Consider the following 25,778-nt stretch of genomic DNA (forward strand, 5'->3'; position numbering starts at 1 on the left):
TCTCTCTTTTTTTCTTAAGTCTGACAAACGTCAATAGTCAATTGTTTTTAGCTTTCCAAAAGATAAACTTTTTGTTTAATTATTTTTTGTATTTGTATTATTTTAATTAATAAATAAAATTAATTTTATTTATTTATGCTCTGATCTTTCTTAATTTTTGTCTTCAATGAATTTGGTTTGGTTTTCTCTTGCTTTCCTAGTTAAGATGTATCATTATGTTCTTTATTTGAAGTTTGTTTTTTATTTTACATAGGCATTTATAGCTATAAAATTTCTCTTAGTACTGGTTTTGCTGTATCCCATAGGTTTTGGTATGTTGTATTTCCATTTTCATTTGTTTCAGAAAAATTTTCAACTTCCTTCTTAATTACTTTATTTACCCACTGGTTATTCAGGAGCATATTGTTTAATTTCCATGTGTTTATATAGTTTCCAAATTCCTGTTGTTACTCATTTCTAGTTTCATTCCATTGTGCTCGTAGAATATGCTTGGCATTCTTTCAACTTTTTTGAATGATTTAAGATACCTAATACATGATTAATCCTTGAGAATGATCCATGTACTTAGAAAAAGAATGTGTATTCTGTAGCTGTTGAACAACATGTTCTTTAAATATCTATTAGATTCATTTGCTTTATAGTGCAGATTAAGTCTAGTCTTTCTTCGTTGATTTTCCATCTGAAAGATCTGTTCAATGCTGAAAGTAAGGTGTTAAAATCTCTGGCTATTATTGTGGCTCTCTGGCAATAGTACTTCCAGGCTACTGTCAGTGTTCATTTCAAGTCCAAGGGCTCTTCAGTCAGCCTGCAGCTGCCTGGCCTATGCACTGGGCTCACCCTTCAGGGAACTGGGCTCCCTCTGGCTCAGGGTAGGTCCAGAAATGCCATCCAAGAGTCAAAGCCTGAATCAGGAACCCAAGAGGCCCACTTATTTCTTTACTCCACCCTCACCATGGCCGAGCTGGTACCTAAGATGCAAGAAGAGGTCCCCTTTACTTTTCCTTCTATTTTTCTCAAGCAGAAGGAGTTACTCACTATAGTCACCACAGTTGGGAATGTGCCAAGTCTCACTTAAAGCCATCAAGTCCGAGTCTCATCCAAGACCCACATTGTATTACTTGGCTATTGCTGCTGGTTATTCAGGGCTCAAGGGCTTTTTAATCAGCAGGTGATGGATCCTGCCAAGACTAGGTCATTCTGTTCAAGCCAAAAAGTTTCCTCTGGCCCAGGATGTATCTACTAGAAATTTCATCCAGAAGCTATGGCCGAGAGAGAGGTCTTATGACTCTGACCAGTGTCCTATCCTGCTGTGGCTGAGCTGGTAGTCAAGATGCAACACCAAGTCCTCCTCACTCTTCCCTCTCCTTTGCTCAAGCAGAAAGAGGGGTCTCTTTTGGACCACAAGCTGTGCATCTGAGGAGGGATGGCATAAGCACTCCCTTTGCTTCCCTGGCTGTTATCTCAGTAGGTCATGTGCCCCCAAGTCCACTGTCTCCCAGCCCAGATCAGCACTAGGAGTCGCCTAGGTGTTGCAGTCTTTGTGGTGTAGACTGCCCTTTCAACTTCCTTAGAGGCCCGGAGTACTTTAACCCGTGGTGGCAAGGCTTGCCGAAGCTCAGATTCTGACCACTGGGACGTGCGAGCCCCATCTCCTGGAACTTTTGCTGAGTTGAGCAAAACAGGGCTGGAATTAGCTGATGCCTCCCCACAAAGAGAGTATTTAGGGCTGGTTTAAATATCCCCTTTATTGGCAGGTGTCAGCTGAATTCAGCCAGGTTTTTCTTTCTGCTGTGACAGGCCAGCATTGAGTTCAATGCAAAGTTTCACAATTGCTGCACTCACCCTCTCACAAAAGCACAGATGCTCCCTGCCATGCAACCCTTGCCAGGGGGTATGGAGGAGGGGTGGTCTCAGTGATTCAAGACTCTTTTCCTACCTTCTACACTGCCTGTTTCAGCGATGTGAGGTCAAAACCAGGTACTGTGAGTGCTCACTTCACTTCTGTTTCTTATGAAAGTGCTTTTTTTGGTTACATAGTGGTTAAACTGATGTCCTCATTGCAGGGTCAAGTAGGTGGAACTTCCTATTTATCCATTTTACTCCACTCCCTATAATGAATTTTTATGAATTGAATTGATGGCTGTAGAAATGCTGATTGGATTCATAGTTCTTTACCAACATTGCCATTCAGTCATAACTTCTTCCTGCCTGTTCTTTTTCTCCTTCTACTCATGTTCTCTCTCTTCCTCAAAAGACGAAGTTATGACACCCTGAGATGAGTATTTTTTTCCCTTTTACTCACAGGCAAAAGCATAAATAAACACATATTTGTCATATGAATAATTTTAGTAGTCATGACTTTAATAAAAATGTTTGCTACTCTTCCTTTGACGTTTGATTTGATTAATTTAAATATACACTAAGGGGTAAACTCTATGTAACAGTCAAACAAATGATAATATCCAGAAATGTGGTTCTTCCCTTATTTTTGCACATATTTATGCCTATGTGGTGTATATTTTTCACTTTTAAATTATTTTCTAACATATTTACGTATATATTCCAGTTACATTTTAATTGGTAGCTGTTAGTATTGAAATGTAGACAAATGGTTTTCAAACACAAATATTGCCCACTGGCAACAAAGAAAGTGCTATGTTCAAGGTGGCCCTGTTGACATATTTGTATGTGAATATTTGAATAGACTGATGATTAAACTCCTTTCAATGTGACCTCTTATTTCCAAAATAAGCTTGAAAATAAGAATTCTTTGCAAATTGCTTAGAAATGTTTACCCCAGCATTGTTTATCAGCATTTCCTTCATGTGATGTTAACACCAAATTGAACTCAATCTCAGGCCCTATGGGAATTATCACACATATTGTGATTAGAAGGTTATAATCGATGTGATTTTAATACATCATCAAAGGAGAGCTGAATCTCAGGATTCAAGCCATCCCAGTTTCATCCCCAAAATAATTGCAAACAGAGTGTGTCTGCAGCAGGAAACTCAAACAACTTTATTTATCAGTACCATCTCCGTTTAATTTGCTGTTAAGTGTCTTTGTTAAATAACATTGCCTCTCTGGTGCTCATCATGATCTTAGATGATTAAAAAGCATTTGGATAATATCTGCAATAAAACTAAGCTCACTGAGCTATGTATACTACTGAATTCTGGGGACGAAATGAGACAAAAGTTTCCAACTGTCAAATTAAGTAGAGTAAGTTCAGGGAAATTAACATGGAACTTCCCCAGAGATGCAATAGTTGTATTCTATTGTCAGTTTCTTTTCTTTTTTTATCTTTGAAGACAGATGCTGACAGCAGTTTGTGAATAAGCATTGAAAGGCGTCTTTGGAGTAGAAATGTAGAGTACAAACGCAAATCAATGTGCAGTTTTTGTTCTTACGAATTTCATCAAAAATCAATTCCCAAGCTAACCGAACTACGGTCAACTTAATATTTTTCTTTGTTTCTGTATTTCTTTCAGCTGCAAAACAAACAATATTTACCATGTAGGTGTTTACATTGTTGAAATTATAGTATTAAATAAATGTGTTATAACTCCCCCACCTTTTTTTTTTTTTTTTTTTTTTTGAGATGGAGTCTTGCACTGTTGCCCAGGCTGGAGTGCAACGACTCACTGCAACCTCTGCCTCCTGGGTTCAAGAGATTCTCCTGCCTCAGCCTCCTGAGTTGCTGGGATTACAGGTGTGCGCCACCACATCTGGCTAATTTTTGTTCTCTTAGTAGAGACGGGATTTTGCCATGTTGGTCAGGCTCGTCTTCAACTCCTGACTTCAGGTGATCTGCCTGCCTCAGCCTCCCAAAGTGCTGAGATTACAGGCATGAGCCACTGTGCCCAACCATTTTTGAAAGAGTGGGTAATAATTTCATCGCATGGTGTTCAGAAGGGAACACGCTTGTTTATTTAACCTAGAAATTCACTGAGGTCATCTTCCTGGGACTTTAGTTGAAGGACCAGAGATTAAAACAAGTAAAGTATTTTATTCTTCTTCAGAAATGTAAGAATAAGATGCTAGATAAATGGTATACTTCTACTGCTAATAATAGTAATAATAACAAAGAAAGACTTAAAGCAATCTCAGCAAAATTTTCCTTGCTTTACAATGTCACATTGCCCTAGAACCTTAAAGTGAGGAACAGCAGAGTCCTGAAGCAAAGCATCTTAAGATTTATGAGGGGACTCGTTTTAGAGATGGCCATTTGCTTGGAGACTGGACATGTGGGGCTGTCATATGGCAAACACAAATTATGTCATGGCAAGAGCACAAACTTGAAATCAGACCTGTTTGATATACTAATTATTTGTTAATTTTGAAAGCATCAAAGGACAGATTCAATCCCCAGCATGACTTTAGACTATCTTTCTGTATGTGGAAAGAAATTGCCTAAACTCTCTGAGCATTTTTTTTTATTATTCCTGAAAAACAAGTGGGCAAATAATTCTACCCGAGGGAGTTATTTGAAGAGTAATGAACTAATTGAATGAATAAATAAATAATAAAAATTGAATTAAAAAAACGCAGAAACACAAAGAAGAGTAATGAACTAATGATCTTAAGACCCCCAGGATATTCCCTGAGTAGGCTCATAGCAGTTTTCATTTTCTTTATCATCTCCTTTTTCTATATTTTTTTCTTTCATTCATTTTAAATTGTGTTCATTATGTTCCAATGAAGATTAAATTTTTGTCCTGACAGATCTTCTGTGAGCACCAAAAAAATCAAAATGTGTATGTGATACTGCTTTACAGTGTAACATTCTATGTAGTAAAGAATTTTGAAGCAATCCTAGTATTAAATAATGCAGGTGGAGAAAAGATCTAAATCAACTCAAAGATATTGCTGAGTTTGGGTCGTAATTGTTTAGCACAGATTATGATGTGTGTTTGGCAACTTTCTGCTTATTTTATTTATTTTTTTGTCTCTATTCATTCTCCTGTCATCAGAACCCACAGTCCATCTGCCTCTGCCGTTGAGGAGCCTAAGGCAATAGCTGTGGCAATTACCTCTAGTCTCATTATTGCCTTCTGCAATGCCACTTGGGGTACTGTTTCCATGTTGGCACTGGCAGAATAGACATTTGCTTACCAAAAATTACCCAAGATATCTTCCTTATTTGTATTCCCTAGTGTCAGTGCTTTTCTTTTGGCCGTTAAAAAAGTGCCAGTATTTCTGGAAGAAATACAAATTCAACTGGATAGTAATTTTTTCTTATCATAAATTCATCTATTCACAATAGGGAAGTTCAGCTGAAATACACAACTTTTATGGGGAGAGGAGAGGTCTGTAACATGGAACCTGACTTATATATACATATGCATAACTCTTATTTAAATATATAATATGGGGCTGGGTGTAGTGGCTAATGCCTAAATCATCAGTAATTTGGAGGACTGAGGCAAGAGAATTCCTTGAGGCCAGAAGTTCAAGATCAGCCTGGGCAACATAACGAGAACCCAACTCTAAAAATAATTTAAATATTAGCCCGGCAGGGTGGTGCATTCCTGTAGTCCCAGATGCAGTGTTGCGGTGGGAAGAACATTGAGTTCAGGAGCTCCAGGCTGCAGTGAGCCATGATTATAATTTCACCACTGCACTCCAACCTGTGTGACTAGGCAAGACTCTATCTCTAAAATTTTTTTTTTAATATATGATATACAAGGATGTGTGTGTATACATCTATTGTGAATATATATATAAAATATACAGTATATATTAAGCATAATATACTCTATCATCTATGCATCCATGTATCCACATGTCTCCCATTTATGTATCATCATAATGTTCATCACCTATCCATGTGTCTCCCATTTATGTATCATCATAATGAGTATGCAAGGAGAGAACTTGTACTAAGTCACACAGCAAGTGATCAGGAAAGGGTAGATTCTACCCTGGTTCTATTTATCTCCAAAACCTGGGATTGATATATGGTAATTCTATACTTTTTTTCAGGAAACTTTTCCATAGTTGTTGCTTGATATATAAAACCTCAGCCTTTATAAGAGAGAATATGAAATAAAGAGGCATTTTAATATACTAAGGTGTGGGAATTTCCCTTCAACTTTTAAAAGACTAGAAGGAACAAGAAAGCTGGCCGCAGAAGTTTATTTCCAGATGCTTGCTCTAATCTCACAACTCAAAAATAATTTTGCTTTCAGTGCCTTGGTACTGCGTGATGCGCTACGCAAGACCAACTAGTTATTTTTATTGAATGTTTTCTTTAAATAAAATGTTAAGTTTGTACATCCAAGCTGTCTTTATTTGAGTCTCTTCAACTGTTTATAAGCCACAGAACTTTTTTTTAACTTTTTCATTACAAGAGAAAAATAATATCCAAGCAGCATTTAAAGAATATACAACTGGACAAATGCAGCTGAAGAGTTTCCAATGATTCTGTATAAGATGATGATTCCAAGTGATGCATACTGTCAATATAAGGGCTTATGACAGTCACTAAATCTAGTTGTTTTATAAAAGATCTCACTAAAATTTCAACTACTTGTCAGAAAGTATTTTCCATCTAATCATGAAAATGCATTGAGTATGGAAGATAAAAGAAAATATTATCTGAAAGATGCCAACTGGGTCAACTCTACAGTTTTGGGTTTTTTTTAATTCTAGAGTTTGTTTTTTGTCTGCACTGAAGGGTATACAGAGATGCGTAAGTAACATGAATTCACACTTGGGTTTTATAGACCTTTGTTTAAATCCTCTTAGTGTTCCATAAGTCTTTTTTTTTTCTTTTTATCAGCTCCTCTACATAGTGTTGCAGTTATAATTCAGTGGAATAATCCTTATTGAGATCTTTGCACAGGATCTGATACTTAGTACTCAACAACATTTATTGGTGATACTGGTGATGATGACGATAAATGATAGGGGATAATAATGATAACAACTACTTTGGAGGTGTCTGTAATCTAGGGCTAGAGCCCAGTTAGGTTACAATCCCTATATTTACAGGAACTCTAGTTTATTGTTTCTTAAAGAGGAATAATCCAGGGCAGATGTCTACCTTGAGTGTTTTAGATTAAATACGGGACTGCACTTGGCCATAGATGGGAATCAGTACAGACTCATCAGTTTTGACTGTAAAAATTGAACTGAACTTAATTCTCATTGCCCAAGTCAGTTATATGTTCAAGTCAGGTTTAGAAATTCCATTTACTTCATACATGTAAAGCCTCATTCCAAGCATTATAGATAGAAACTAAATAACAGCTACTGACTTTGAAGAGATTCTGCCTAGGTCAACAAACTAAAAATTACAGGAAGGTGTTATCAATTCTTCCATATGAGAACACCTAAAGGTTAGAAATGATGAACAGCTCGGCTTGGAAAATGAGAAAAATCCAAACACAGCCAATGAAATTTTGAATTAGCTTTTACAAACTAATAAAATATGCTAGGAATTTGTGATAGTTACCATTTCTAGTACTGGCTATTCAAACTGTGAGTTTAACCTCCTTGACTGAACCAGTTTCAACTTCTTGACATCGTCCATTATTTAAAATACACCGAGCACATTTTTCATCCATTAAAATTTATCTTAGAAAATAAAAATCATTGATCTCTTCCTTAAAAAAAATACATTCTGATCTTCTTTTCTCTGTGGAATTATTATTCCAAATGGTTTTCATAATCTGGAAGATGCATATAACTCTCAATCCTAGGAGAATTTTGGGTATCAGTATTGAGACTGGTGAATGGAGTCAAACACAGCCTGAGAACATGGAAAGAGAAAAGAAGGTACGACCTCAAGCCTCTGGAATATTAGGCATATTTTCATCTTATTTGGAATGAAATCTAAGCCTAGCTCTTCTATTAGATAAATTTGTCTTCTTAATCCTTGTAGCTTTCATGTGATACAGAAATTTAATTTAAAATTATAATGGAAGAGTTTTATTGGCCATTTCAAAACAATCTCAAATTAGCTCTTTTCAACCACAATAGAACTTCAAGAACACTTCTCCTTAAACACCTTACTATTCTATCCTTTGATACCAATAGTGTAATCATCCAATTATCCAATATCATAGTATTATCTAATGACAGCCATCTCTGATGGTTTTGGTATTCTTCACAAATCTGTTACTATCAACTGCCTCAGACTTAGGAACAAATCGTTTCATCCCATCTGGCATTGTTTTCCTCTACTGCAGAAAAAAATACAATTAACCTCATTCTCATTGTTTTACCTGTAATGACAAAAGCATTCTACATATTACAATTCCAAAACATGTGCTTAATTACTTAATTAGAGACTGGAGAACTGCAGTAGTTATTTAACAGGAAGGCAAAGAGAGAAAAAAGCGTGAGAAGATGAGAAGGTTCAGTGAAATATCCCCACACTTGTGTGAAATTATTTTGCATAATCATTTTTTGTCAAGTAGTTTACTTACATGAGAGAGAACTGAGAATTTGACTGTAGTTAAAATAGGAACAAAAACCACACCACCACTCCTAGAATGTTAAAGCATGTGTAAATGACTGGAGGCTTATCTGACATGATACCAGGGAAGATGTCTGGCTCTCCAACCTTGTAGAAAGGAAGTTTCAAAGGTAAGATTTGAAAAGACAAGATTTGAAAAGGGAATTCAGCACAAAAATACAAAACAGTGTTTACAACTTAGTAAAGCTTTTTTTAAATAGCGCTTTTTTTTTTTTGTATTATTATACAGCTTGTAAGTAAATATTACTCTGTTCAGGACATATGGAGACACATGTCACTCTACACATGCTCAGAGCAACAAAGAATCAGTGTCACCTGGAGTTCGTAGGAGATTCAGACTCTTCAACTCCACTTAGAATTACTCAAGCCCACATTTTAATAAGCTAATTTGTTTACGTATTAACAATTAAGAGCACTTGAGTGGACTTGTATCTCTTTCCCAATTTATTTGTTTTTAGATTAAGATGTCACACATATTGCAAAATGGTTAAATAATTAACATTCCAGCATTACAGCGTTAACATTCGTGACATTTATTTTTCTTCCTAATAAGATGCTATCCTTACCGTACAAACCAAACAAACTCATTTGTTTTATTTCACTGTAGAAGAGAAGCAAACGGAATGGAATAAAATCACTAAGTTGAGCATTGATAGGCTAGATAATTTCACAGTAAATGAAAAAGTATACATCGAAGGGAAAATAAAAATGTTCATTTAAATTAACTCATTTATTTGCTTTTTATTCAGAATGTTTTAAAATTTCTTATCTTTTTAGATATACATTTTTTTCTCCTCATATGAATTTTTTAGTAAATCTTTTAGCACAGTCCTGAGTCACATGTCCTCATGCTTTATTTTTCAAAAGAATTACTCACATTCTTGAATGATAGTTTATGTGGATATATTTTCTGAATCAGTTTAAGAATATGTTCCCCTTGTCTATCAAATGCTTTGGAGTTATTGAAAGAGCAATTTAGTTATTTTTCTCTTTGGGGAAATATATCTTTCCTCTTTAAAAAAAAGTTTTAGCTGGGCCTGGTGGGTCAGGCCTGTAACCCCAGCAGTTTGAGAGGCGAGGCAGGAAGATCACTTGAAGTCAGGAGTTCAAGATCAGCCTGGCCAACATGAAGAAACCCTGTCTCTGCTAAAATTACAAAAATTAGCTGGGAGTGGTAGCACTTACCTGCAATCCTTGCTATTCGGGAGACTGAGGCTAGAGAATTGCTTGAACCCAGGAGGTGGAGGTTGCAGTAAGCTGAGATCACGCTACTATACTCCAGCCAGGGTAACAGAGACTCCATCTCAAAAAAAAAAAAAAAAAAAAAAAAAAAGTTTTATTTTTATTCTCTTTTTTTTTTTTTTTAAATTTTTTGTAACAATGTATTTAGTTTTAGATTTACAACTATAATCATAAAATTTTAATAATTATATTATCAAATGTTGCTTGTAATATTTAGTAATAGGTTATACTACTTTTAATTTTTATTATTTTCTTTAAACTAAAGTTGGAAATCTCACTTCATACTCCATATCTTTAAACTTCTATGTATCTCTTTAATTCTTAATGCTGCATTTCAGGCTATTTACCTCAAATTTTACTAAGCCTTTGACTAATTGTGTAAGTTGTCAATTTCAATATCTAGTTTTTTTAAGTATCTAGATGTCTACTACATTATTTTTATAAATGTTATTTTTGTAAATATGTCAATTTTTATAGTGTTTTACTTATCCATACTCATTGTAAACACATTAATTTGATTATTTCAGGTTATCCTATTGCCTCTTTTTCAAAAGAATTCCATAGTAGTTAAAATTGTCATGTTACTGTCATTAGAAGCTCAGAAATAGTACAAGTCTACCAGTTATACTTGTATCCTAACTGTTTTGCACCCTAGAAACTATTAATAATTAAAAGCAATGCTGTTTTATTGTTTGTTTTGGTGCCTGCTTATATTGAAATTAGTTGAAGAAGGACAATGAGGATAGAGGATGCGCTGTGTTGCTTTTCAGCTTTGACTTAATTCTTGAATTGTGTAAGAGATTGTTTCCCTTAAAAGACATTTATTCCCCTCCTCTCCAGACTTGCAAGAGAACACACCTTCACTATATATAAGCACATGGCTAAAAATACCACAAGGCAAATATACACACATTGTATCAGAAAAATGAACAAAGCAGGTAGGTGAGATCTACTGAAGACATCATTGGAGAAAACAAATCACTCAATGTTCACATAACCCCTCAGTTCTTCCATTCTGCTTTAATCATTTAAAGATGCACGTTCCAAAAAGAAAAAACACATTAGCAGATAGTAGTAATGAATTACCTAACAAAAGAGGTGACCAATATTGAAAGAATGACACAATAAAATTAAAGACCCACACAAGAGTGTCTGTAAAATATGAACTATAAGAGGAATAACCTAGACTGGTCCAGAATATAGAACATCTTTACTGGCTAAATATTAAAGCCAGTCAACAAAACATTAAAGGGTTAATATCAATTATAAATAACATGTTATAGATTTCAGTGTGTAGATTTATAAATTACAATTTGTTGATGAACAGTATATAAAACACATTTAATTTACTTACAATATTTTTTGTTTATCAATTCTTCAGTTGAAAAAATTCCCCAATAATATTTTAGATATAGGTATGTGTGTGTGAGTTTGTGCATGCATGTATTCAAGTGAGTGTGTGTGGAGGGTGGGGGGGGAATCTGTGCAAACCATACCTTTTTCAACAAAGATTATAGTGAATAAAGGGGACATCAGTTTACATCAAATATTTTAATGTGTTATCTTGTCAGGGCTTATTATATCTTGTCCTTAGGCATGTTATGTTATGTAGTCACTAGGTTTAAGTAATAATGTCCATATTTAGCAAATACATGTATGCCACAATAAAGATGTTCAGTGAACATAAGAGTAACATACAATAGGAGTAGTTGTTAAGGAATGGAGAAGAAAATTTATCATTCAAACTTGAGCAAAAAAATTCTGAGACATTGGTGAAAATTAAACTAAAGTGTTAGTACAATGCAGAAAGTTTTTAACTAAGATCTCTGCATAAAGTATCTATACTTAGATTAATATAAATTGCAAAATTATTTAACAAAGATATAAAACAGTGTAATTTTCACTTAGAGATTGCCTTTAACTGTTAGATAAATATCACCTCTGTCACAAGAAGCAGGTGAGTTTTCAAACTGATGAGGTATCAAAGAATTTGCAAACTTAAGAGAAAAAAGGTGTGATGTAATTGCCAACCTTAGTTAATAGAAAGTTACTACTTTCCTAAGCAGCAGCCTTAACTCTGTGTTCTGTTATTAATGATAGAAAAGGGCCTTGGTATGTATTTTATTATTGAAGAACTACAGAAAACATGGACCTTAATTATTCAGCAGCCTTAGGGGCAACCTCCAATGTTAAGTTAAAATAAACTTCTATCCACTGCAAGTCTGAATCCAGCAGAATGAGGGAACAAATCATATCTTTATTTCATTTGTGTGTTGCAAAATGTGCCTGGGAAAGGATCTAAGAAAGCGCATTATAATCAGAACCTTGCTGTAGGGTGACTTTCAATGAAGGAACAAATGAGACTTAATGTATCACATGTCATTGTACTAAGGCTTAAAAGTGAGAGTGTCACTTAGGACTTGATTCCCTCACTGGGTCTCTCCCAAGGGAATTTTTTAAAACAGGTTCCAAATAGGAATCAATATAAGGTATGTATGTGCCAATCTTGCCTCCAGAATCCTAATAGACAGAACATTTCCAATTATTGTCTTTTTTCATCTATTCAGCATAAGGAAGTCAATTTGTGAAATTACTCAGGACAGAAAATGGTGATTCTACTATAGAACGTTTGCAATAAAGCTAGACCTCTGTAGGCATTTGAATGCCTAGAATTTGGTTTCCTCTCAGGCCGCAATGTGCAGATGTAGTTAACATGACCTGAAAATCAGAGAAACTCACTTTTATTCTCTATTTGTTACTAGACACATATGTGGTTTTGGGCCACTGTTATCAAACAGAAATAAAATGTGAGCCACAAAGGCAAACTCCTATATAATTTTAAATTTTCTAATAAACATTTATAAAAGTAAGTAGAAAGAGTTGAAATTAATTTCAATACTATATTTGATTTAACTCAATTTATCCAAAATATTATTTATCATGTAATCTACAGAAAAATTATGAGATATTTTACATTTTTTTACTAATCATCTGAAATTAAATATTCTTTTTTTACTTACAGAGCTTCAGGTTTCTACTGGCCACATTTTAATTGCTCAATAGCAATATGTGGCTACTATCTTCTGTAGTAGACAGTTTAGTTTCAGACAAATATTTTCAGGGGGTTTGTTATATCTTAGTCATAAACAACATTGAAAGAAATAACACTATAGACATTTTCTCAAAATGTATGGTTGAATAATCAAAACAAGAGTAAGAGATAGTACTGAGAGAGAAAGAGAGAAAAAAAATCAATATTTGAATGAGCAGAGTTATTCCCAGCATAAACTTGAGCTTGTAATGTCGAAGTGAGGTAGAACAGCTTTGGTATTGCAATTGACTGATGTTGCAATGTGTTAAGAGGAATTTTTAAAAAACTGGAACACGTGAAGTAGCAAGTGGCCATGATAGTGCAAAAATTATATTATGGAACACAATGGAAGGCACTATCCACATTTAACCTATAGAGAAAAATGTAATTAGGAGAAGCAATAACTGTCTTTAAATAATGATTGGAAAGACAATTGCAGATAAAAGTTGAGCTTTTCCTAGATAAACTGAAAAGACGTAAGTGCAAGGTATACCTGACAGATCAAAAGATGTAACTGAAAGATATATCTGACAGGCCAAATATGGTCATTTTATTTGTACATTAATTCAACAAGCATATATTGAGCATCTACTATGTACAACTCAATATGCAGACTGCTAGGGTAGAAATATGAATAATAATATAGTAGACATAGTTTGAAAAAACATGAGATAGCTAAAGTAGGTAATTCCTCATTGCAGAAGTTGCTCTAAAATGGACTGGATGGTGACTTGGTAAGTGTAGGGTTGTAGAGTTTCAAGTATCATAAAAACTTTATACATGAGTGCCACGGCTGGCAATGGTGGATTGATTTGTTTCAAACCAATCCTACTAACAAAAAGTACATGAAATGTAGAAAATATTGTTTAACAAAACTTATTATTGAAGCTACCAGAGGACTTTGAAAATAGTGAAGGTTTGCAGATCAGAATTCAGATGAAATTAGGGTAGTTTAAAAAAGTAAATAAAAAATGTTTTACTGCTTTTCCCTTCAAGGCAACTGTCACAACTGGCTGAGAGGTTGAGAGCAAAGAAGCACTTTAGACATACAGATAATTAATTAGAATAATAAGTATTTTTAATGTATCTATGTAATAATGAAGATAATGACAGAACCAAAGTGGCTATTCTTTTCCTTTTGTCTGATTTTAATATAGGCACGCCAACTTTCTTATGTTTACTGTGGCACAGTGTTGCTTTTTTCATGCATTTATCTTTGATCTATGTATCTTTATATTTAAGATGTATAGGTTATGAATATCTTATTATTAGGCCTTATTTCCCCATAGTGACAATTTTAACCTATTAATTGGATTGCTCAATGCATTTACATTTAATATAATTACAATTATGACAAATTATGAACTTACTATTTTGGGATTAATTTTTTATTTATCCTGCTGTCCTTTACTTTTATTTTCTTCCTTTCCTGCATTCTTTAATATTAATTGAAAATAACTTAGTATTCCAAATTATTTACTTTTATTACCTTTTTATGTAAACATATTTTGGGGAGTTATTCCAGCTTTAAGAATGAATATTAATTCAATGAATCAATGTTAGAACTGTAAATTACAACTCAACATTTCTATGTATATCCTTCCACCCTTTGTGCTATATGTATATGTGCGTATATATATTTTTTCCTAAATATTATACCATACATGCCTAAAATCCATTATTTTTATTTTAAATATTTAATTTTGTTTTTTCTTTTAAACATTAAGATATAAAAATGCATAAATAATAACATATATATTTACCATTCCATGTACCTTTATTCCTTTATGTAGTTCCAGATTTCCATCTGATGCCATTTTCTTTGGAACTAGAAACTTCTTCGTGTGTGTTTGTGTGTGCTGTATTTTCTGGTAATTTATGTTTTTGTATTTATTTTTGGTATTAAACATTTGATTATCATACCACTAAGTGTGTTTATTGTTGGAGATGACAGAGTTTTCTATCTGTGATTTGATACCCCTTATTTTTTTTAAGATAAAAACAGATATCAGCTATTATTTTTGTCAAATATATATTCTGAACGAATTTCTGTCTTTTACTACTCCATTTACTGATATTTCAACTGCTTAATATTGACCCAGAAAGCATTGATATTCTGTTCATTTTTAATCCACATTGCAATTCGTGTAGTTTTTTCTTCTTCTTCTTCTTTTTCCTACACTCTCCAATCTATTGTTAGTCCCATTGGTAAATTTTTAATTGTAGGTATTCTGGTTTCAAATATACAATTCTTAGTTGGTTCTATTTTCCATTTCTTTGCTGAAATCTCAATCTGTTTACTCATGGTATACATCTTTTCATTTATATCCTTTAAACATTAATAAAATGATTTTAAGATTCTAATCTAAAATCTCCAGATCTCGTGACCTTTCAAGATTGGCTCCTATTCATTTGTTTTAACTAACTTGTGACTTTTCTGTAACATCTTCACATAACTAATAACTTTTTGAAAAATTTATTCTAGGCATTGTTATTCCATGAAATTTAGAATTTGTCTTCCTTTAACGTGTGTTAAAATTGATTTTAGCTGGCAATAATTTGTTGTGTGATATACTCTGATTGACTATGGCTTCCTCTTAATAATTATTAGGTATGACCATTCTTAAGATGAGACTTTTTATGAAATTTTAAATGCCTAAGATATTTGGTTAAGATTTTTCTATGCTGACTAAATATAACTTCAGTACCTTTAGCACTATTTATTATTTATAATATCCTCATATCGTAGAGCCTCTCAGTATCTCTTTTATGTCAGACCACAATGAAATTTGACTTTGGTATGTGCATATTTTATATTTCATTATCCAAAGAAATTACAGCTCTAGTAGCATACAAAACCTCTAATTTCTATTTTTTCCAGGGTGCAGGGTTACTGGTTGCTGCTTGTGCCCTATTTCTCTGGGTTCTGTTATGGAGCATTTCTTAAGGCATAAACTCTGAAAGAATATGAAACTCACTTTGTGTGATTGTCTTTTCTTAGGAATACTCTCCTACACTGCCTTTTGACCAATGTCCAAAGACTGTTGTTTCATATATTTTGTACAGTATTATAATTTTTTATACTAGAAGGTTAAGCTCAGTATTTCTTAATTTGTCTTGACCATGCAACCAGAAATTATCATTATATAATTTTTACATGTCTTTATGATCTATAGATGTAATCTTTTTCACTCTAAATACTTGTCATTTTTATTTATGCCTCTAAAATATGATCATTTTTCTTTTTCCATCTAGTTTCTGTTACTTTTTATTAAATGTAGGAATGGACCCGAAAACCCCTTCTTACAAATTTGCAGAATGAAGGCAGGTGGAAGGAAGATAAAGAGAAAATAAGTCCCTCTACAGTTTATGATTCAAAACATTATTTATATTTGTTATAGAACAATATAACATTCAAAAATATATCATAAATATAAATGAAGAAAAATTATGAGTCCCCTGATAGAACTTAATTGAACTGACTAAACATTAATTACATTCCCTACCTTATTGTCTACTTTCCCATTTACATAAACTTATTTGAGTTGACATTTTTTCAGCTTGGGATCTTCATGCATCTATATCCTCATTATTCCTTTTTTCACTTCATTTTAAGCCATGGGTAGTGCTAGCTTCCTTCTTGGTGGCTTTCACTGCATATTGATCTCTAACAGTCTAACCTCAGCATTTCTGACTTTTTCCCTCTCCAACTTCAAATTTTACTGTCAGGTTTTCTTTTACCAAGTTTAGAAATTCTAGGAGAGAATTGTAAGTTTTACCAGTTTCCCAATGTTAGGGAAAAATGATTCTGCATTAGTTATTAAGAGGATCAGAGATGTGACATAGGAGCTTACTTCTCTTTCTGCATATATTTCTCCTATCAAAAAAAGAAAGAGAAGTAAATAAAATATAATAAAATAAAATTATTAATCTCATGAATTTCTGATTCTAGTTCATCAAGAGAAATTTTTATGTTGGATAGAATCAAAATCTTTCTGAAGCCAAATACATTTATTATATTATGTCTCCCTTTCCTACATTATCTAGCCTTCAATCACAGAAAGAAATTTAAAATAGCTTGTAAAATATAATTTTCACAGATCTAAGATGACTGCTTCATGGCACTGTATGCTTTACTACAAGGACATAGATATATTCATGGATATTTTCAAGAGTGTTATCCTAAAATACGTATAATTGTAAATGTTGTCACCTTACATCTCTAGTAAAAGATTATCCTCTTCAAACACTTGTAATAAGCTACTGTATAACTGGATTCTCAAGAAAGACTTTATACACTTTGGGCAGTGGTGTAGATGTGGAAGATGAACTTGGTGTATGGAATTTTCTAGATTTATGGTCTGATATGAGCTAGAAAGCTTCAAAGATATTGTAACATTAATTTTTTTTTATATTTCAACAACTAACAATAAAATGAAGACTACTACACTGCAGTGTAGTGTTCTTTGATGATATAAGACAGTAAACTATACTGGACATCTGTTTTCCAATAATTTCTGAACTACTCTAATTTTTATCATTGTAAAATAAGATTTTCAACTTATAATATCTATTGGCATTCCATGTATTCTGATGAGTTTATTTATACTAAGTCATATTCCTAATGTATTTGTTAAAGAATTTGATTTATTTTTTAATCTGCACTGGATAATATAACATTCTCATTACCAGATATTCTTGTTCACATTCTTAATCAAATTATTTTAGGTTCAAGTTAGCTGGACAAATTATTTTTTAATGTTAGTGTTATTAAATATCAACCTGAAAAACCATCCAATTGAACTGTGAACTACAACCTTTCCACTCCACCTACCCAAATCTAAATAAGTGCATTAATAGTATCCAAAAGAGGAGCAAAGCAAGATAGCGGAATAGAATCATCCCCCATGCAAGGAGACTATCTACACACAAAAAAAGTACTTTTGTAAGAGCCAAAAATCAGGTGGGCACTCACAGTACCTGGTGTTAACTTCATATTGTTCATATTGCTAAAATAGACACTGAAGAAGTAGAAAAAAACAGTTGTGAATCACTGATGCCACTCCTCCCCCATCCCTTGATAGTGACAGCATGGTTCAGAGAGTGATTCTGAGTGCTGGGGAGAGGTAAAGCCAATAATTATGAGGCATTATTCTCAGGGCTGCCCTTGTTATAGCAGAAAGCAAAATTGGATCAAACTCAGCTGACGCTTGCCCACAGAGGGAGCATTTAAACTAGCCCTAGTCAGAGGGCAACCACCATTCCCAGCAGTCAGAACTTGAGTTCTTGAAAGCCTTGCTACCATGTACTAATGTTCTCTGGGGCCCCAAATGAAGTTGAAAGGCAGTCTTGACCACAAGGACTGCAAATCCTAGGCAAGTCCTAGTGCTAAACTGGTCCCAGAGCCACTGGGCTGAGGGCCACATGACTAATGGAGATAGAAGCAGAAGCAGCTAAGGGAGTGCTGGCATCAACTCTCCCCTAACCCCAGGCTGCAGAGTTCATGGTCCCAAAAGAGACCTCTTCCTTCTTCTTGAGGAGAGGAGATAAAAGTGTGGGAAGGACTTTGTCTTGCCGTTTGGACACCAACTCAACCATAGTAGGAATAGGGCACTGATCAGAGTCATGGGAACCCACTATCCAGCTTCATCACCTGCTAACTGAAGATCTCTTGGTTCCCCAGTAATAAGCAGTGATCCCAGGTACAACATCAAGACCCTTGGGTGACACTATGAGATTTGCTGGCTTCAGGTGAGACTCAGCACATTCCTAAATGCAGTGGTTACAGTGAGAGACTCCTGCTTCAGAAAAGTGGAGGGAAAAGTAAAGGGGATTTTGTCTTACACCTTATGTACCACCTCAGCCACAGTGATGCAGAGCAACCACGTGGGGTCTTTGGGTCTCCAATTCCAGGCCTTGACTCTTGGGCAACATTTCTGGATATGGCCTTTCCAGAGGTGAGCCCTCTGCCCCAAAAGGTGAGACACAGAACAGGCAGTATTCACCACAAGTTGACTGAAGAATCCTCGGGCCTCAAGGGAACATTCGTGGTAGTCGGGCTGTACTCCCATGGATCTAAACAGGCAGCAGTCAAGGAATGTGGCTCCTCTGCCTGTGGAAAGTGGAGGAACGACTGGGAAGGACTGCATCTTGTGGTTTGAATGCCAGCTCATCTGCAGTACAATAGAGTGCCAGGTAGACTTCTAAGGTTTTTAACTCTAGTCCCTGGCTCCTAGACAGCACCTCTGAACCCGCCTGGGGACTGTGGGAACTTGCTGCCCTGAAGGGAAGGACACAGGCCTGGCTGGCTTTGCCACTTCCTGATTGTAGAGCTGCATGGTTTTGAGCAACATAGCCAGAAAGTGGTTAGAGCAGGCCTTGAGCAAGACCTAGTAGTGTTGGTCTGACCCTGTGCAGTGGTAGAGGTGGTAGCCACAGGGGTGCTTGTGTCAGTCCAACCCTAGCTCCACGTAGCTTAGAAGGGAGAGAGAGAGAGTGAGATAGATCCCTCTTGTCTGAGAAAAAGTAAGGGAAGAAAACAAGTTTCTGCCTGGCAATCCAGATAATTCTTCCAGATCTTGTTGAAGACCACCAAGGCAGTTCATCTATGAGTATTCAAAAAGTACAGCATTACAGGGCTTGGGGTCCTACTAAAGCAGACATAGCTTAGATCACAACACTCCAGGTTTTTGAATACCTGAAAAGTCTTCCCAAGAATGATGGGTACAAATAGGCCCAGACTGTGAAGACCACAATAAATACTCTTTAATGCCAATACACAGATGAAATTCTACATGTATTAAGACCACCCAGGAAAACATGACCTTACCAAATGAACTAAATAAGGAACCAGGTACCAATTCTGGAGAAACAGAGGTATGTGACTTTTCAGATAGAGAATTCAAAATATCTGTTTTGAGGAAACTCAGAGCAATACAAAGTAACACAGAGAAGGAATTCAGAATTCTATCAAATAAATGTAAGAAAGACATTGAAATAATTTAAAAGAATTAAGCAGAAATTCCGGAGCTGAAAAAAATGTAATTGGCATACTGGAGAATGCATCAGAGCCATCTAACAGCAGAATTGGTCAAGAGGAAGAAATAATCCGTGAGCTTGAAGATAGGCTATTTGAAAATGCATAATCTGAGACCAGGCATAGTGGCTCATGCCCGTAATCCCAGCACTTTGGGAGGCCAAGGTTGGCAGATCGCTTGAGCCCAGGAGTTTGAGATCACCCTAGGCAACATGGTGAGATCCTGTCTCAACTAAAAATACAAAATAATAATAATAATAATAATAATAATAAGAAGAAGAAGAAGAAGAAGAAGAAGAAGAAAAAGCTTGGCTTGGTGGCATGCACCTGTAATCCCAGTTATTCAGGAGGCTGAGGTGGGAGAATCACCTGAGCCAAGGAGGTCAAGGATACAGTGAGCCATGATCACACTACTGCACTCCAGCCTGAGGAATGTGAGTGAGACATTGAATCAGGAAACAAACAAAAACAAAATAAATAGAAATACACGGTAGGAGGAGACTGAAAGAAGCACACTCGTGAGATCTAGAAAATAGCCTCAAAAAGGCAAATCTAACAGTTAACCTTAAAGAAGACATAGAGAAAGAGATATAGAAGAGAGTTTATTCAAAGAAATAATAAATTTTTAAACACAGTAAAATATATCAATATCCAAATACAAGAGGGTTATAAAACACCAAGCAGAGTTAACTCAGAGAAGATAACGGTACAATTGGAATTTAATAATTAAACTTCCAGAAGTCCAGGATGAAGAAAGGATCCTGAAAACAGCAAGAGGAAAGAAATAAATTACATGCAATGGAGCTCCAATGTGTCTGACAGTAGACTTTTCAGTGGAAATCTTATAGGACAGGAGATAGTGGGCATGGCATATTTAATGTGCTGAAGAAAAAAAGATTTTATCATAGACTAGTATATCTGGTAAAAAAAAAAAATTCTTAGAAAAGAAGGAGAAATACAAACTTCTGCAAACAAACAAAGGCTGAGGGATATCAACACCAGACCTTTCTTACAAGAAGTGCTACAGGGAGTACTTACATTAGGAAAAAGTAGAACATTATCTAGTAGTAAAATATCATGTTATGGTACAAAACTCACTGGTAATAGTAAGTACACAGAAAAACACAGAATATTATAGCACTGTAAATGCAGTGTGTAAACTACTGTTGTCTTGAGCAGAAAGAATAAATGAAGAACTAGTCAAAAATAACAACTGCAACCACCATTCAAGAGATAGACAGTACAATAAGATATAAACAAAATGTTAATAAGTCAGGGGGACAAAATTAAGGCATGCAGTCTTTATTAGGTTTCTTTTTGCCTATTTGTTTGCTTGTGTTGTTTAGGAAGTGTTAAGTTGATATCAACTTAATGTAATGGGTTTTTCAGGTAGTATTGCAAGCCTCATGGTATTCTCAAACCAGAGAACATACAATGGATACACAAAAAAATAAAAAGCAAGAGATTCACTCATGTCAGCAGGGACAACCACCTTTACTCAAATAAAAACAGGAAGAAAAGAAAGAAGGAAGAGAACACCACAAAACAAGCAGAAAACAAATGATAAAATGTCAGAAGTAAGTAATAGTTTATCAATAATAACACTGAAGGTAAATGAACTAAACTCTATAATATGAAGACACACATGGACTGAAAATAAAGGGATGAAATAAGATATCCCATGCCAATAAAAGCTAAAAAAGAGCGACAGTGGCTATACTCATGTTAGAAAAAAGAGATTTCAAGACAAAAACTATAAACAAAGAAACAAAGAGCTCGCAATACAATGATGAAGCTGTTGATTCAGTAAGTGGATAGAACAATTTTAAAAAGTACTTACACCCAACACTGGAGCACCAAGATATGTAAAGCAAATATTACTAGAGCTAAAGAGAGAGATCTCAGTACAATAATAGCTCAAGATCTCACTCCATTTTCAGGAATGTATAGTTCTTCAAGACAGAAAATCAACAAAGAAACATCAGACTTAATCTGCACTATAGACAAAATGGAGCAAATAAATATTTATAGAACGTTTCATCCAACGGCTGTAGAATACACATTTTTTTTCCTCAGCACATGGATCATTTGCAAGGACAGACCACATGTTATGTCACAAAAGATTATTAAATCGTTCATAGAAATTGAAATGCTATCAAGTATCTTCTCCAGCTGCAATGGAATAAAACTAGAAATCAATAACAAGAGGTATTTTGGAAACTATACAAATACATGGATATTAAACAATATGCTTTTGAGTAACCAGAGGGTCAATGAAGAAGTTAAAAAGGAAACTTCAAAATTTTTTGGAACAAATGATAACAGAAAAAGAACATATCAAAACCTATGAGATACAGCAAACACAGTACTCAGAGGGAAGTTTATAGCTGCAAGTGCCTATATAAGAAAAGAAGGAAAACTTTAAAAAACAACCTAATAATCCATCTTTGTATTAGTCTGTCCTCATGCTGCTAATAAAACATACCTGAGACTGGGTAATTTATAGAGAAAAGAGGTTTAATAGACTCACACTACCATATGACTGGGGAGTCTCACAATTATGGTGGAAGGCAAAGGAGAAGCAAAGGCACATCATACATGGCATCAGGTAATACAATACGTGGTACACAGGGGAACTCCCATGTATAAAACCATCAGATTTTGTGAGACTTATTCGCTACCATGAGAACAGCATGGGAGAAACTGTTCTCGTGACTCAATGATCTCCACCTTGCCTGGTCCCTGACACCTGGGGGTTACTATAATTCAAAGTAAGATTTGAGTAGAGACACAGCCAAACAATATCATTCCACCCCAGCCCCTTCCAAATCTCATGTTTTCACGTTTCAAAACCAGTCATGCTTTCTCAGCAGTCCCCCAGAATCTTAATTCATTTCAGCATTAACTTAAAAGCCCATAGTACAGTCTCATCTGAGAAAAGACAAGTCCTTTAAAATTAAAAGCAAGTTAGTTACTTCCTATATGCAACGTGAATACAGGCATTGGTTAAATACACCCATTCCAAATGGGGAAATTTGGCCAAAAGTAAGGGACTACAGGCTCCAGGCAAGTCTGAAATCCAACGAGGCAGTCAAACCTTAAAGTTCTGAAATAATCTCCCTTGATTCCATATCTCACATTCAGATAATGTTGATGAAAGAGGTGGGCTTCCATGGCCTTGGGCATCTCTACTCCTGTGGCTTTGCAGGGTACAGGCCTCCTTCTGGCTGCTTTCACATGCTGGCATTGAGTGTCTGCAGATTTTCCAGGTGTACAATGCAAGCTATCGGTGGATCTACCAATCTGCAGTCTAGAGCATAAAGGCCCTCTTTTTACAGCTCCACTAGGCAATTCCTCAGTGTGAACGCTAGTGAGGACTCTTACTCCACATATCCCTTTTGTACTGCCCTGCCAGTGGTTCTCCTTGAAGTCTCCACCCTTGAAGCATAATTCTGCCTGGACATCCAGGAATTTTCATACATCCTCTGAAATCTAGGTGGAGGTTCCCAAACCTCAATTCTGGACTTCTGTGCACCTGCAGGTCCAACACCATGTGGAAGCTGCCAAGGCTTGGGCCTTGCACCCTCTGAACCAACAGCCTGAGCTCTATGTTGGCCCCTTTTAGCCATGGCTGGGGTGCAGGGCACCAAGTCCTAAGATTTCACAAAGCAGCAAGGCCCTTGGCCTGGCCTACAAAGCCATTTGTCCCTTCTAAGCCTCCAGGCCTGTGATGGGAGAGGCTGCCATGAAGATCTCTGACATACCCAGAAAAAATTGTTCCCATTTTCTTGGCAATTAAAATTTGGCTCCTTATTACTTATGCAAATTTCTGCAGCCAGCTTGAATTTCTCCTCAGAAATGGGATGGATTTTTCATTTCTATCGCATCATCAGACTGCAATTTTTCTCAGGTTTTATGCTCTGCTTCCCTTTCAAACGTAAGTTCCAATTCCAAATCTTATATTTGTGAGTACCTAAAACGTAATGCTTTTAACAGCATCCAAGTTACCTTTACTACTTAAAACTTCTTTCTGCCAGGCGCCCTAAATCATCTTCTTTCTCAAGTTCAAACTGGTACAAATCTCTAGGGCTAAGGCAAAATGGCACCAGTCTTTTTGCTAAAACATAGCAAAAGTCATTTTTATTCTAGTTCCCAACAAGTTCCTCATCTCCATCTGAAACCACCTCATCCTTGACTTCATTGTCAATATTACTATCACCATTTTGATCAAAGCCATTCAACAAGTCTCTATGAAATTCCAAACATTCCCACATCTTCCTGTCCTCTTCTGAGCCCTCCAAACTGTTCCAACTTCTGTGTGTTACCCAGTTTCAAAGTCACTTCCACATTTTCAGGTATCTTTACAGCAGCACCCCACTCAACTGGTACCAATTTACTGTATTAGTCTGTTCTAACGCTGCTAATAAAGACATACCTGAGACTCGGTAACTTATAAAGAAAAGAGGTTTCATAGACTCGCACTTCCATGTGGCTGGGGCGGGGGGTGGGGCTCACAATTATGGCAGAAGACAAAGGAGGAGCAAAGACACGTCACACATGGCAGCAGAAAATACAATACATGTCATGCAGAAGAACTCCCATTTATAATAGTATCAGATCTCATGAAACTTATTCACTACCCTGAAAACAGTATGAGGGAAACCACCCCCATGATTCAATCATCTCCTCTTGCCCCCACATCTTGACACATGGGATTACTATAATTCAAGGCGATATTTGGCTGGGGACACAGCCAAATCATATCAATTTTATTCTTTAAAGAATAAAAAAGCAAGAGTGAAACAAACCCATAATTAGTAGAAGAAGAGAAATAATAAAGAACAAAAATAAATGAAATTGAAATAAGGAAACAATACAAAAATCAATAAAACAAAAATGTTACATTATATAATTAAAGTTAGCATGATATACCTTTTCTCATTCTTTTACTTTCAACCTATCTCTTTGTTGAATTTGAACTAAGTTGTTATAAACAGCATACATTTGGAGCTGTGATTTGCAACCGTTCTGCCAATCTCTCTCCTTAATATGTGTATTTAGATCATTTACATTTAATGCAATATTTGATGTTGTAAAGATTTCCTTCAGTCATTCTTCTATTGTTTGTCTGCTTGTGACAGAAAATTGTAGCTATACTTTATCTGACAATGCATCTATTTCTTCCTTATTTAAAAAAAAAAGGTCCAGCAGATTTGCTCTCTCTCTCTCTCTCTATATATATATGTGTGTGTGACTACATATATGAATATATGGCTCCTATATATGGTTAATATATAAATATATATATGTGGTTTATAATTCTTTGTTTTTAGCACTGAAAAAAATATTATGCCACTTCCTTCTGGCCTCCATGGTTTCAGGTCATGAATGTCTTCAATGAAATTAGTGTACACCAATAGCCAATGCATCAGTCACCTCTGGCTGATTTCAAGATTTCTCCTTTGTTTACAGTTTTCATAATTCTAATTGTGACATGTCTTAATATAGATGTATTTCATTTTTTCTATTTAAAATTTTTAAGCTTTCTAAATTTGTACTTTTATGTTTGTCCCAAACTTTAGGGAGCTTTCAGCTGTATTTCTCCAAATACTGTGCTATTTCCACTTTATCTTCTTCTTATGAGACTCCAATAATCTGAATTTTGGCTACTTTATAATTATACACAGGTCTTTGATCTTTTTTTTTCAATTTTTTCTCTATTGTTCAGACTGAATAAATTCTATGAGACCACCCTCAAGTTCGCAGATTCTGTCTTCTGCCGTTTTGTTCTATCATTGAGCATGTTCAGCAAATTTATTTTTAAAATTTCTGTTATTTAATTTTTTAGTCCTATAGCTTCATTTCATTTTCTTTATAACTTTCATGGCTTCTTGAGATATTATTTGTCTCTTTGTTTTAAA

The sequence above is a fragment of the Macaca thibetana genome, chromosome 12 (genome assembly GCF_024542745.1).
Source record: "Macaca thibetana thibetana isolate TM-01 chromosome 12, ASM2454274v1, whole genome shotgun sequence".
Taxonomy (NCBI): domain Eukaryota; kingdom Metazoa; phylum Chordata; class Mammalia; order Primates; family Cercopithecidae; genus Macaca; species Macaca thibetana.